Genomic DNA, 13100 nt, shown 5'->3' on the forward strand with positions numbered 1-13100 from the left:
CCTCCAGATATTTTTCCTCCTGTTCCTTTCTGATATTACTTTCAGGCAGTTTTCTCACACACATCCAATTATTTCTCAGCTGAAAATTCAAAGATTAAATCCTTGGCCAGATCCTCAGCCTTTTCTGACCTCCAGGTGCAGAGATGAGTGTTTTTCAACATACTTCAAGGGAGGTCATTCAGTTTTTACTCTTCACCTTAAACTTATGGGTAATTTATCTCAGCCTTTCACTGTCTTTCTCCAATATATCATTAATCCTCAGCAACAGCCATTCAAATTGCATATTCCTTATATATACTATTCACCTCAAATCTCTCAAATCCCTGTGACATCACAGGCACCTATTCATTCCTGATCAGTTAGATACAGGAAATTATAAAGGTCTAGAAAAGTTGGAACAAGTGTCAAAGAAGAAACTTAACACAAAGCCAGTCAACAATAAAACCCTAGGCAAGACAGAGAAACTGACCTTCAGAGTAAACTCATCAAGTTAATCAGATGCCTAGACATCAGTAAAAATTTACAAGCCATACTAAGAAACAGAAAGACATGGCCCAGTCAAAGGAACAAATTAAAACTTCAGAGGAGACACAGAATATGGAACAACTAAACAATGATGTGTAAATAAATCTCCAAAATCAATTCAAAGAGGTGAAGGAAAATATGGATAAAGAGATAAAGGATATTAAGAAGACACCAGGTAAGCATAAAGGAGAATTTGAAAGAATGCAAAGAAAAATAATAGAAATTATGGGAATTAATGGAACAACAGAAGAGATGAAGATACTCTAGAGGTATACAACAACAGATTTTAAAAGGCAGAAGAAAGAATCAGTGAACTAGAAGAAAGGACAATTGAAATCTTACACACAGAAGAACAAATGAAGAAAAGAATGGAAAAACTGTGCAGGGTCTCAAGGAATGAATGGCAGCAGGAAGTGCACAAATATTTGCATCATGGGTGTCACAGAAGAAGAGAAGGGAAAAGGGGCAGAAAGCATATTTGAGGAAATAATGGTCAAAGATTTCCCAGCTTTTATAAAAGTCATATATATATACATGATCAAGAAGTGCAATGTAAAATAAACAGAATAAATCCTAGTTCAACTACTCTGAGACACACATTCTAATCAGAATGTCAAAGAGAAAATCCTGGAAGCAGCAAGGGAAAAGTCATTCATCACTTAAAGGGAATCACAATAAGACTAAGTTCCAATTTCCCTTCAGAAACCATAAAAGTGAGAAGGGTATGTTATGATATATTTAAGATACTGAAAGAGAAAAACTACCAGCCAACAATTCTTATTCTGGAAAAACTGTCCTTCAAAAATGAGAGAGTTTAAAATATTCACAGATAAACAGAAACTGAGAGAGTTTGTCAACAATAGAAAACTGCCCTATAAGAAATACTAAAAGGACTTCTGCAGACTGAAAGGAAAAGACACTCTTGTGGAAGAGTGTAGAAATAAAGATTATCTGTAGGGTAACTAAAAGGGTAAAAAGAAAGACAAAAATAAGACATGATATATAAAAAATGAAAGGATAAAATGGTTGAAGTAAGAACTGCCTTTACAGTAATAATATTGAAAGTTAATGAACTGAAACCCCAATGAAAAGACATCAATTAGAAGAATGGATAAAAAAGCATGACCCAACTATATGCTATATAACCCCTTAGATCCCAAAACACAAATATTCACCAATCAGAAACAAAAAGAGAGCTAATATAAGACAAAATAGACTTCAAATGCAAAAAATGTTATGAGACAAAGAAGGATATTATATATTAATAGGAGGGACAATCCACCAAGAAGAAATAAAAAACTTAAATAGTTATGCACCTAATCAGGATGCCCCAAAATACACAAGGCAAATACTGGCAAAACCAAAGGGAGAAATAGATGTCTCTACAATAATATCTGGAGACTTCAATTCATCATTCTCATCAATAGATAGAACATCTAGACAAGAGGATCAATAAGGAAACAGAGAAGTTGAATAATATGATAAATGAACTAGTTCTAATGGATATATACAGAACATTGTATCCCCAAACAGCAGGGTGTACATTCTTCTTAAGTGCTCATGGATCATTCTCCAGGAAAAAAACACATGTTGGGTTACAAAACAGGTCTCAGTAAATGTAAAAAGTTTGAATTATACCAAGCACTTTTTCTGATCATAAAAGAATGAGGCTGGAAATCAAAAATTGGTGGAGGACTAGAAAATTCACAAACATATGGAAGTTAAGCAACACACTCTTAAACAATCAGTGGGGCAAAGAAGAATTTAAAAGGGGATGGGTAAATACCTTGAGACAAATGAAAATGAGGACGCAATGTACCAAAATTTATGGGATGCAGCAATGGCAGTGATGAGAGGAAAATTTATAGACTTAAATGTATACATTAAAAAAAGAAGAAGGGAGAGGTGTGGCAGGATGGCAGCTTAGGGAGGCGTGGAATTTAGTTAGTCTTCTAGAGCAGCTAGTAAAGAGCCATGAACAGATTAGTTAGTAAATAGTCTGGAAAACTGGAGATATCTGTGACTGGACACACACCATACACCAGTCTGGAAAGGGTAAAAGGACCAAGATTACAGCATTGAACTGTAAGTAAAGCCCCCAAACTGTGGAGCTGGCATGGCAGGCTGAGTTGGAACAATTCCCTGTGGGGAAAAAAAAAGCAGTCTCTACTGGGAGCAAGGGAAGGTAGCTCAACCAAGCTCCAACTGCAGTTTTAATTAACAAATTTCGACTACTGAATACAAGCTACAAGCACAGATAAACCTGGAGCAAGCAGGAAAGGAACCCTGAGGTATCTTCCAGTAGAGAGGAGGCACAGCTATGGAAAAAAAAATAAATAAAAACAGAGGATTTTGGAGTCAACTGAGCTCAGAATACTGGAAAGGACTATGTGTCAAAAAGGGGCACATAGAACAAGGTACCAGTTCCAGCTTTTGACTGACGAAACTGGGGGGCTGGGAACTGGTTCTGAAAAGATGATTTCTTTCTTTTTTCTATTTTTCTTTCTTCCTAAGTAGCTCATTAGAGAAAGCCTCAGTAATTATCAATTGTCAGCACTGACCCAGGAAAGAATGGAGTTAAGATAGTTAGAGAGAAAAAGGAAGAAGTCAAGCTAAGGAGATAATGCCCTAAAAGGCATATCTTCCCTAAGAAAAGGGGTGCAGAGCCCAGCTCAAGTGGCAGCCCTCCCACAGAGAATTCAGACCCCAGGACCTCAGGGAAAAAAGAAACAGAAACAGCTTAAACTTGGCTTCTGATTCACCCTTGTTTCTGGCAGGGACAGGGTATTCTGAGAATTAAAGACATTGCACTTCTTTACACCACTGGGGCATTGCAGCCTAAAAAGCACCACCTGCTGGGCACAATAGAAAAATCACAGAGTCTAGAGGCCTCACAGGAAAGTCTGACAACCTTCTGGGTCTCATCCACAGGGAAAGTTGATACTGATTACACCCTCCTCCTGAAACCAGGGCCTGTCTGGTCTGAGAAAATATGATTGGGGTAATCAAGGAAGCCAGATGCCGAGATAACAAAAAATTATGAGTCACACCAGGAAAAACAAAGATATGGCCCAGTCAAAGGAATAAAATAACATTTCAAATGAGATATAGGAGTTAAAACAACTAATTAAAGATGTTCAAGCAAACATATTAAATCAATTAAAAAATCAAATTGGTGAGTTGAGGGAAAATATGGCAAAAGAGATGAACAAAATAAAGGAGACACTGGGCAAACATGAGGAAGAACACAAAAGTTTGGAAAACAATTGGCAGAACTTATAGGGATGAAAATCACAATACAGGAGATGAAAAACACAATGGAGACATACAATAGCAGATTTGAAGAGACAGAAGAAAGTATTCATGAACTAGAGGACAGGACATTGGAAATCCTACACACAAAAGAACAGATAGGGAAAAGATTGGAAAAATATGAACAGGGTCTCAAAGAATTGAATGACAACATGAAGCACACAAATACACATGTCATGGATGTCCCAGAAGGAGAAAAGAAGGGAAAGGGGCAGAAAGAATAATGGAGAAAATAAACAATGATGATTTCCCATTTCTTATGAAAGACATAAAATTACAAATCCTAGAAGCACAGTGTACCCCAAACAGAATATATCTGAAAAAACCTACTCCAAGACACTTAATAATCAGATTTTCAAATGTCAAAGACAAAGAGAGAATTCTGAAAGCAGCAAGAGAAAAGTGATCCATCACATAGAAAGGAAGTCAATGAGACTAAGTGCAGATTTCTCAGTAGAAACCATGGAGGTGAGAAGGCAGTAGTGTGATATATTTAAGATACTGAAAGAGAAAAACTGCCAACCAAGAATTCTATATCCAGCAAAACTGTCCTTCAAAAATGAGGGAGAGTTTAAAATATCTTCAGACAAACAGACACTGAGAGAGTTTCTGAACAAGAGACCTGTTCTACAAGAAATACTAAAGGGAGCACTACAGACTCATAGGAAAAGTCAGGAGACAGAGGCTTGGAGAAGAGTGTAGAAATGAAGACTATAAGTAGGGTAAAAAGAGATAGAGAAAATAAAAATAAAATAAGATACAATATATAAAATTCAGAAGGCAAAATGTTAGTCAGTAAACATTATGTTGAGTGAAATTAACCAGAAACAATAGAACAAAAACTCTATAGTCTCACTAATATGAGCTAACATTAATGAATGAACTTTGACAGCTAAAGTTGAGAACATAGTTTGTCAGAAAAAAAGAAAAATGGTAGAGATTGGGCATTTGATGCTGAAGGAGTACAATTTCTGATTGTATAGATCAGAAATGGATAGCACATTACTCTGTGATGGTAGCACAATATTGTAAGTACTCTGAATAAAGATGAGTGTGAGTACTATTGAAAGAGGAAGGCTAGGGGTATGTGTGACACCAGAAGGAAAGATAGAAGATAAAGACTGGGGTTGTATAACTTAGCAAAATGTAGAGTGGTCTATGATATGGTGATTAAATGTACAAATAGAAGAATGTTTTTACATGAGGGAGAACAAATGAATGTCAACATTGCGAAGTATTGAATGGATGGTATAGGGGAAAAATACAATCAATGCAAACTAGAGTCTATAGTTTACAGTAATATTGTAATATGCTTCCATTAATTGTAACAAAGGCAATATATCAAAGCTAATTGTCTATAAGAGGGAGAAATAAGGGAATGGTAAGGGATTCTTGGTGTTGTTGTATGACCTTTTCATTTTATTTTATTTTATTTTATTTTATTTTTATTGTTTCTTCTATTTTTTGTCTTCATTTTTTCCTCCTCTTCCTCTTTCTTTATGGAAGAAATGGAAATATCCTCGTATAGATTGTGGTGGTGAACGCATAACTGTGATTATACCAGGAATTGTTGCTTGCTTCTTAGGGTGAATTCTATGGTGTGTGAATAAAACTGTTTGAAAAATAATCCAAGACATACAAGTGCTGGAGAAATTGTGGAGAGAGGATGTACCTAGTCATTATTGGTGGGGAAAGGGAATGGTGCAGCCCATCTGGAGGGCAGTGTGGTGGTTCCACAGGAAGCTAAGTATGGGGTTGCCATATGGTCCTGCAACCCTGTTATTGGGTATATACTTGAAAGAACTGAGAGAAAGGACACAAATGGACATTTGCACACCAGTGTTTATGCCAGCAGTATTCACAATTTTCAATGGATAGAAGTGGCCTAAGGGTACATCAACTTGATAAATGGAATAGTGAACTATGGTGTTTACATACAATGGAATATTGAGCAGCAGCAAGAAAGGAAAGAAGCTACAAGGTATGCAACTAGGTGAATGGACCTTGAGGACAGTATGTTGAGTGAAATAAGCCAGACACAAAAAGTCAAACATTATAACACCACAGTAATATGGACTGTGCAATATGCAAACTCTGAGAATTGAATCTGAGAGCATAGGTTATCAGGGGAAGGCTTATTGCAAAGGTTCCTAGATTGTAATCTTGTACAGTAGTCACATCTATTCATGATTTTTAATGATTATTTCTAAATTCTGAGATGCTGAGCTGTTTGTGTATAACCTGGTCAGTCCCTGGAACTTTGGGTATCTGTGTGACACCTGAGACTCAGAGCCAGAGTTTGGCAGCTATGAATGTCAGCATTACCCCATACAGCAACTGTTACAGAAGCTGAAAAGGAGATCAGACTTTAATTAGAGATATGAATGAAATGGACTTGGTTAGGACTTATGTAAATTAGACTAACAGTTAAGGATGATATTGACTGTGTTTTAAAACTTCAATTTCTGTGTGAGACCAAGGGGAGAGATGTTTATTTGCTGTGAAATCTGTATTTTCTATAGCACACTATATAATTTGACTTGCATGGTCCGTTTATTCAAATACCATAATTACATGGAACCTTGAATAGGGAGTGAGGTCTAGTTGGTTTTTAAAGTTAGTGTGAAGCCCCACTACAACCCAGAGTAACTTGGGCTGAGAATAAAAAGTAGTAGCAAAACCCCCTGGGGGAAATGTGGAAATATTAAACTTCCCCACCTGGGGAATTCCTGATATGTAGCAAGCATTGGGGACTACCAGTTTAGTAGGCCGTGTCCTTGATCTTGGAGCTTGCCCTTATGAAGTTTGTTACTGCAAGGGAGAGGCTAAGCCTACTTATAATTGTGCCTAAGTGTCAACCCCAGAGACCCTCTTTTGTTGCTCAGATGTGGTCTCTCTCTAAGCCAAGTCAGCAGATGGACTTGCTGCTTTCTTCCCTAAGTGGGACATGACTCTCAGGGGTATAAAATCTCCCTGGCAATGTGGGACATGACTCCCAGGGATGAATCTGGATTTGGCATTGTAGGATTGAGAAAGCCTTCTTAACCAAGATGGGGAAGAGAAATGAAACGAAATAAAGTTTTAGTGGGCTAAGAGATTTCAAATGGAGTCAAGAGGTCATTCTGGAGGTTATTCTTATATATTATATAGCTATTCCTTTTTAGTTTTTATTAGAATAGCTAGAAGGAAATACCTGAAACTGTTGAACTGCAATTCAGTATCTTTTATTCTTGAAGAGAATCATATAACTGTACAACTTACATGATGTGGCCGTATGATTGTGAAAGCCTTGTGGCTCACACTCCCTTTATACAGTGTATGGACAGATGAGTAGAAAAATGGGGGCAAAAAGTAAATGAATAATGGGGGAGAAAAGGGGTATGGGATGTTTTGAGTGTTCTTTTTTACTTTTAATTTTATTTTTTTAGTAATGAAAATGTTCAAAAATTGATTGTGGTGATGAATACAACTATATTATGATACTGTGAACAACTGATTGTACACTTTGGATGATTGTATGTGAATACATCTCAATAAAATTGTGTAAAAAAAGACCAAAAGTAGAAGGGCTCAAATCAAAGACCTAACTGCACACCTGGAGGAACTAGAGAAAGAACAGCAAACCAACCCAACAACAAAGATAGAACAGAAATAAATGAAATTGAGAATTTAAAAAGAGAGAATTAACAAAACCAAAAATTGATTCTTGTGAAGATCAATAAAATTGGCAAACCCTTAGCTACACTGATAAAGAAAAAAGAGAAGATTCAGATAACATAAAAATGAGAGTGGGGACATTACTCCTGACTCCACAGAAATAAAAAGGATCATAAGAGGACACTGGGAATAAATGTATGCCAACAAATTAGACAACCTAGATGAAATGGACAAATTCCTAGAAACACACAAACAAATGACACTGACTCTAGAATAAACAGAAGTCCTAATAGACCAATTAGAAGTAAAGAAATTGAATCAGTCATCAAAAACCTCCCAACAATGAAAAGCCCAGGAACAGATGACATCACAGGTGAATCCTACCAATCATTCCAGGAAGAATTAATACCAACCCTGCTCAAGTGCTTCCAAAAAATTGAAGAGAAGAAAACACTACCTAATTCATTATATAAGTTCTATGAGTTCAACATCACCCTAACACCAAAGCCAGATAAAGATACAAGAAAAGTAAATTACAGACCATTTTCTCTAATGAGTATAGATACACAAATTCTCAACAAAATACTAGCAAATTGAATCCAACAGCACATTAAAAGAATTATATACCATGATCAAGTGTGTTTTCTCTAATGTATGTATGGGTGTTTCAACACAGGAAAATCAAATGCTGTATTCCCACTCATCTAGGACAGTTCAATCTATTCAACAAACAGTGCTGGGAGAACTGGATATCCATGTCCAAAAGAATGAAAGAGGACCCTTTTCTCACACCATAGACAAAAATTAACTCAAAATGCATCAAAGACCTAAATACAATAACTAAAAGAAACTCCTAGAAGAAAATGTAGGGAAGTATCTTCAGCATCTTGTGTTAGGCAATGGTTTCCTATACTTGACATCAAAGCACAAGCAATGAAAGAAAAAATAGATACATGGAACCTCCTCAAAATTAAAAATTTTGTGCATCAAGGAACTTTTTCAAGAAAGTGAAAAGACATCACACTCTATGGGAGAAAATATTTGGGAACCACATATTTGATAAGAATTTAATATCCATAATAGATGGGGAAATCCTACAACTAAAGAATAAAAAGACAAACAACCCAATTTAAAAATGGGCAAAAGACTTGAATAGACATTTCTCCAAAGAGGAAATACAAATGGCTAAGAATCACACTAAAAGATCCTCAACATCACTAGCTTTTAGGAAAATGCAAGTCAAAACCACAATGAGATAACATTTCACTCCTACTAGAATGGCCACTATAAAAAAAAATGGAAAACTACAAGTGTTTGAGAGGACGTGGAGAAATAGGAACACTCATTCATTGCTTAGCTTGTACAGAATTTCTGTTTATGCTGATGGTAAACATTTGGAAATGGACAGTGGTGATGGTAGCACATTACACTGAGTGTAATCAACAGCATTGAACTATAGGTGAATGTGGTTAAAAGAGGAAACTTTAGGATGCATATATCACTAGAATACAAATTAAAAAGATAAAACATAGGATGCTACAGCACAGTGTACCCTATTGTAGATGACGGACTATATTTAATAGTACATGTGCAAGAATGCTCTTTCATAAGTTATAACAAATATATGACACTAATACAGGGCATAATAATACAGTGGTATATAGGGAAAAATACACTTAATGTAAAGTGGATGATAGATGGAACTACTTATATCATTTTTCATCAATTGTAATGAAGGTACTCTTGTTTAAAAAAAAAATAGTACGGTTATATAACAAGTGCTATCATCAATAGTAAAAAAATGTGCCACACCAATGCAAGGTGTTGGCAGTGGAATGGTGAACTGGAATTTTATGCATGATTGTTTTGTAAACTCACAACTTCTCTAATAAAAAATATTTTTTAATGAAATAAGAATGGTCTGGACAAAGATAGGTCAGTGAAGTTTGATACAAGTGGACACATCAAGTGATGCTTAAAAGAATGGACAAGACTTGATAATTGGCTGAAAAGTGTAAAACTTGGGACTAGTCAAAAATGACTCCAAAATTAACTGTTTCTCTTGGCTGGGCCCTGACACAGTTGGCCCAGATTCTTAAGAATTTTCCAGGGGAGATGTCATCAAGATGGGGGAGTGAGACACTCCAGGGCTCTGTCCCACCACAAAAGCAATAAACAAACAAGAACTGACAAAAACATCTATCTTCAAACTCCAAAAAACAGTTAAAGGGTTGCAGTAATGAATGGATGGCCAAGCCAAGAAGAAGGCAACATAAAAACAGTAGGATCTCAACAACAAAAAGACCAACAACCCAATTAAGAAATGGGCAAAAGACTTGAATAGACATTTCTCCAAAGAGGATATACAAACGGCCAGTGATTACATGAAAATATGCTCACCATCATTAGCCATTATGGAAATGCAAATCAAAACTACCATTAGATCCCACTTCACACCTACTAGAATGACCACTATTTAAAAAAGTAAAATAGCAAGTGTTGGCAAGGGTGTGGAGAAATAGGAACACTCATACTTGATTAGTGGAACGTAAAATGGTGTAGCTGCTGTGGAAAATAGTTTGATTATCCCTCAGAAAGTTAAGTATAGAATTACCATATGGTCCAGCAATCTCATTTCTAGTTATATACCCAAAAGACTTGAAAGCAGGGACTTGAACAGACACTTGCACACCAATGTTCACAGTAACATTATTCACAACTGTCAAAAACTGGCAGCAACCTAAGTGTCCATCAACAGATAAATGATGAAAAAAATGTTGTATATACTACGATGGAATATTATGTGGAATATTATGTGGCTGTAACAAGGAATGAAGTTCTGATGCGTGTTACAACATGGATGAAACCCTTGAAGACATCATGTTGAGTGAAATAAGCAAGAAACAAAATGACAATCATGGTAGGATTTCCCTTAAATGAAATACCAAAAATAAGCAAATTCACAGAGACAGAAAGTAGAGGTTACCAGCCCCTGGGAAGGTGGGTAATAGGAACACACATTCATTGCCAGTGACAATGTAAAATGGCGGCTGCTGTGTAAGACAGTTGGTGGTTCCTCAGAAACCAAAATATAGAATTACCATAAGACCTGGCAGTCCTACTAGGTATATACCTAAAAGAATTAAAAGCAGGGACTTTAGCAGATGTTTGCACACTAATGTTCAAAGCTGCTTTATTCACAATTGCCAAAAGATGGAAGCAACCCAAGTGTCCATCAACCAAAGAATGGATAAACAAAATGTGGTGTATACATACAGTGGAATATTGTTTGGCTGTATAAAGAAATGAAGTTCTGATGAGGTGAGGTTGTTTGCAGGGGATTAATTAGAAGAAAGGACAACGAATCTCAGCTGAGGAAAGATGAGTGAAGTGATTAATTAAAAAGTCATATGGTCCATAAAAAGGAATGAAGTCCTCTGATATATATGACAACAGGAATTAACCTTGAAGACATTATGCTGAGTGAAATAAGACAGAAAAAAAGCACAAATATTGTATGATCTCACTTTTATAAAATAATTAAAATATGCAAATTCATCAAGTCAGAAACTAGAATACAGGTGACCAGGGGGCAGGTAAATATAGGGAATGGGGAGTTACTGCTTAATTTGACCCTGAGAGAGAGGAAACAACAAATGTAAGCCCTACAACTGCTCTATCTTACTGCCTTTAGAGGTTTTCCAGACTGTATCACAAAGAGGATGATCTCAGACAGAGCCTCATTATAGCCCCAAGTTGAGGGGATGGAACTGGGAGTCTGAGGAGGTATCTTCTGGTATTTGACTCTGTGTTCCTAAATAACGAGCTTGTACTGCTGTTATTTCGAGGTTGCTGAGTTTCATACCTTTTGACTTCCTATTATGGAGGTGAAGATTAAGCTCTCTTAAAACACTGCTCCCCTCCCATCACACACACTTTCACATACATTCTTTTCCTCCTCCATTTCTCCCTATATGATTACATTATTCCATAGCTTTGGTTAGCTCAGTATTACCATGCAGTATATAATGATTCCTTTCTTATATGATTTTTTGTTTTTCTGGAAATAATAATCGCCTCTATTGTTTGCTTAGTTTTCCATATACCTATTGTTAATTTATCCTCAAACATTAATCCAGAATTATAAATTTCCTCTCAGAATGTTCAAATGCATCGGTTTGTTTCTTATTTTTATTGTTTTCTTGGCAGCACCCTTCCTGGAGCCCTTTGTCTTCCTGCCCCAACATGGACAGATTGTTCTCTAGAAATGTTGTTCAAAGTGTCCCCCTGCAATCTCCTTCATGCTCATCTTGGGCATTTCCTTCCCCTCCCTGTGTTTGTTCCCTATTTTCTGTACCCCATATCTTTCTTTCTTGTTTTGCTCTCTTGTTTTGTAGAGTATGAGTTTAAAAATTCTAGGTATGAGTTTTAAGAACGTGAACATCTTCAAATGTCCTTATTGACTGAATACGTTTAGTTGAATACAGAATTCTAGGTTGAAAATTATTTGCCTTGGAATTCTGAAGGCATTGCTCCATTGTCGTCTTACACAGAAGAGCTTCTTGCTATTAGAGAATCAACTCTTTTCTAATTCTAGCTCCTTTATTTGTAGCTTCTTCTTTCTCTCTAGAATTGTTTAGGGTTTTCTTTTCTCCCCAGTATAGCAAAATTTCCCATGAGATGACTTGGTGTGGGTCTTTTTTACTCTATTGTGAGGAGCAGATGGTGGGCTCTCTCATTCTGGAAAGTCATATTCTTCAGTTGGGGAAAATTTTCTTGAATTACTACTTCCATAATTTTGTCCCCTCTGTTTTCTCTACTTTTCTTTCTAAAACTCTTCTCATTTGAATGCTGAACTAAGTCTTTAATTTTCTTATCTTTTCTATTTTCCATTCTTATTTTCATTTATTTGGTGGGGGGGGCCTCTATTTTCTCAGAGATTTTCTTTAATTTTATCTTCCAATTCTTCCAATTCCTGAGCATTTTTGGTATTTCACAGCATGAATCAGCCTGTTTATTACGTTCTCCCTCTACAAGTTCAGAGCTTTCCCTGGTGGATATTCTAGTTCTCACTCATTCATCTGTTCTATCCTTCAAATTGTGTTATGTTGTCTCATTTCCCATTGCTTGGTCTGTGTTGGTTTATGCCTTTTTTTTTTTTTTTTATCACTTTACTGGGATTTCAGGAGAAGTCTGTGGTAAATGCATATGTTCAATCCAGCATGTATGATAAGGTCCTTTGTTTCTTGCTGCTTTCATCCTACTACACCAGTCATATTTCTTCTCAAGGCAACATAGATACTTCTGAATTTCCAAGAAAAGATTAATTTTAAGAAAGTGGTGAAAGAGCAAATATTAATATTTCTAGATATTATCTGATAAGATTATTTCTGACAGTGCTGAAGTTGGCTCATACTGGTTCATGAAAACAGATGGTTATATTTTTAGGAATTTTGTCATTATTAAAAATTAAATTATAGAAACTCACAATGTACAAATTATAGTAAAAACAAAGATAATAAGTACTCAAAACTCATAACTTATTAATTACTTCAGTGTATCTATGTTCTTGAGGCTATTTACATTTATTGTATCTGTATGGTGGA

This window comes from Choloepus didactylus, chromosome 2 (assembly GCF_015220235.1).
Source record: "Choloepus didactylus isolate mChoDid1 chromosome 2, mChoDid1.pri, whole genome shotgun sequence".
NCBI classification, from domain to species: domain Eukaryota; kingdom Metazoa; phylum Chordata; class Mammalia; order Pilosa; family Megalonychidae; genus Choloepus; species Choloepus didactylus.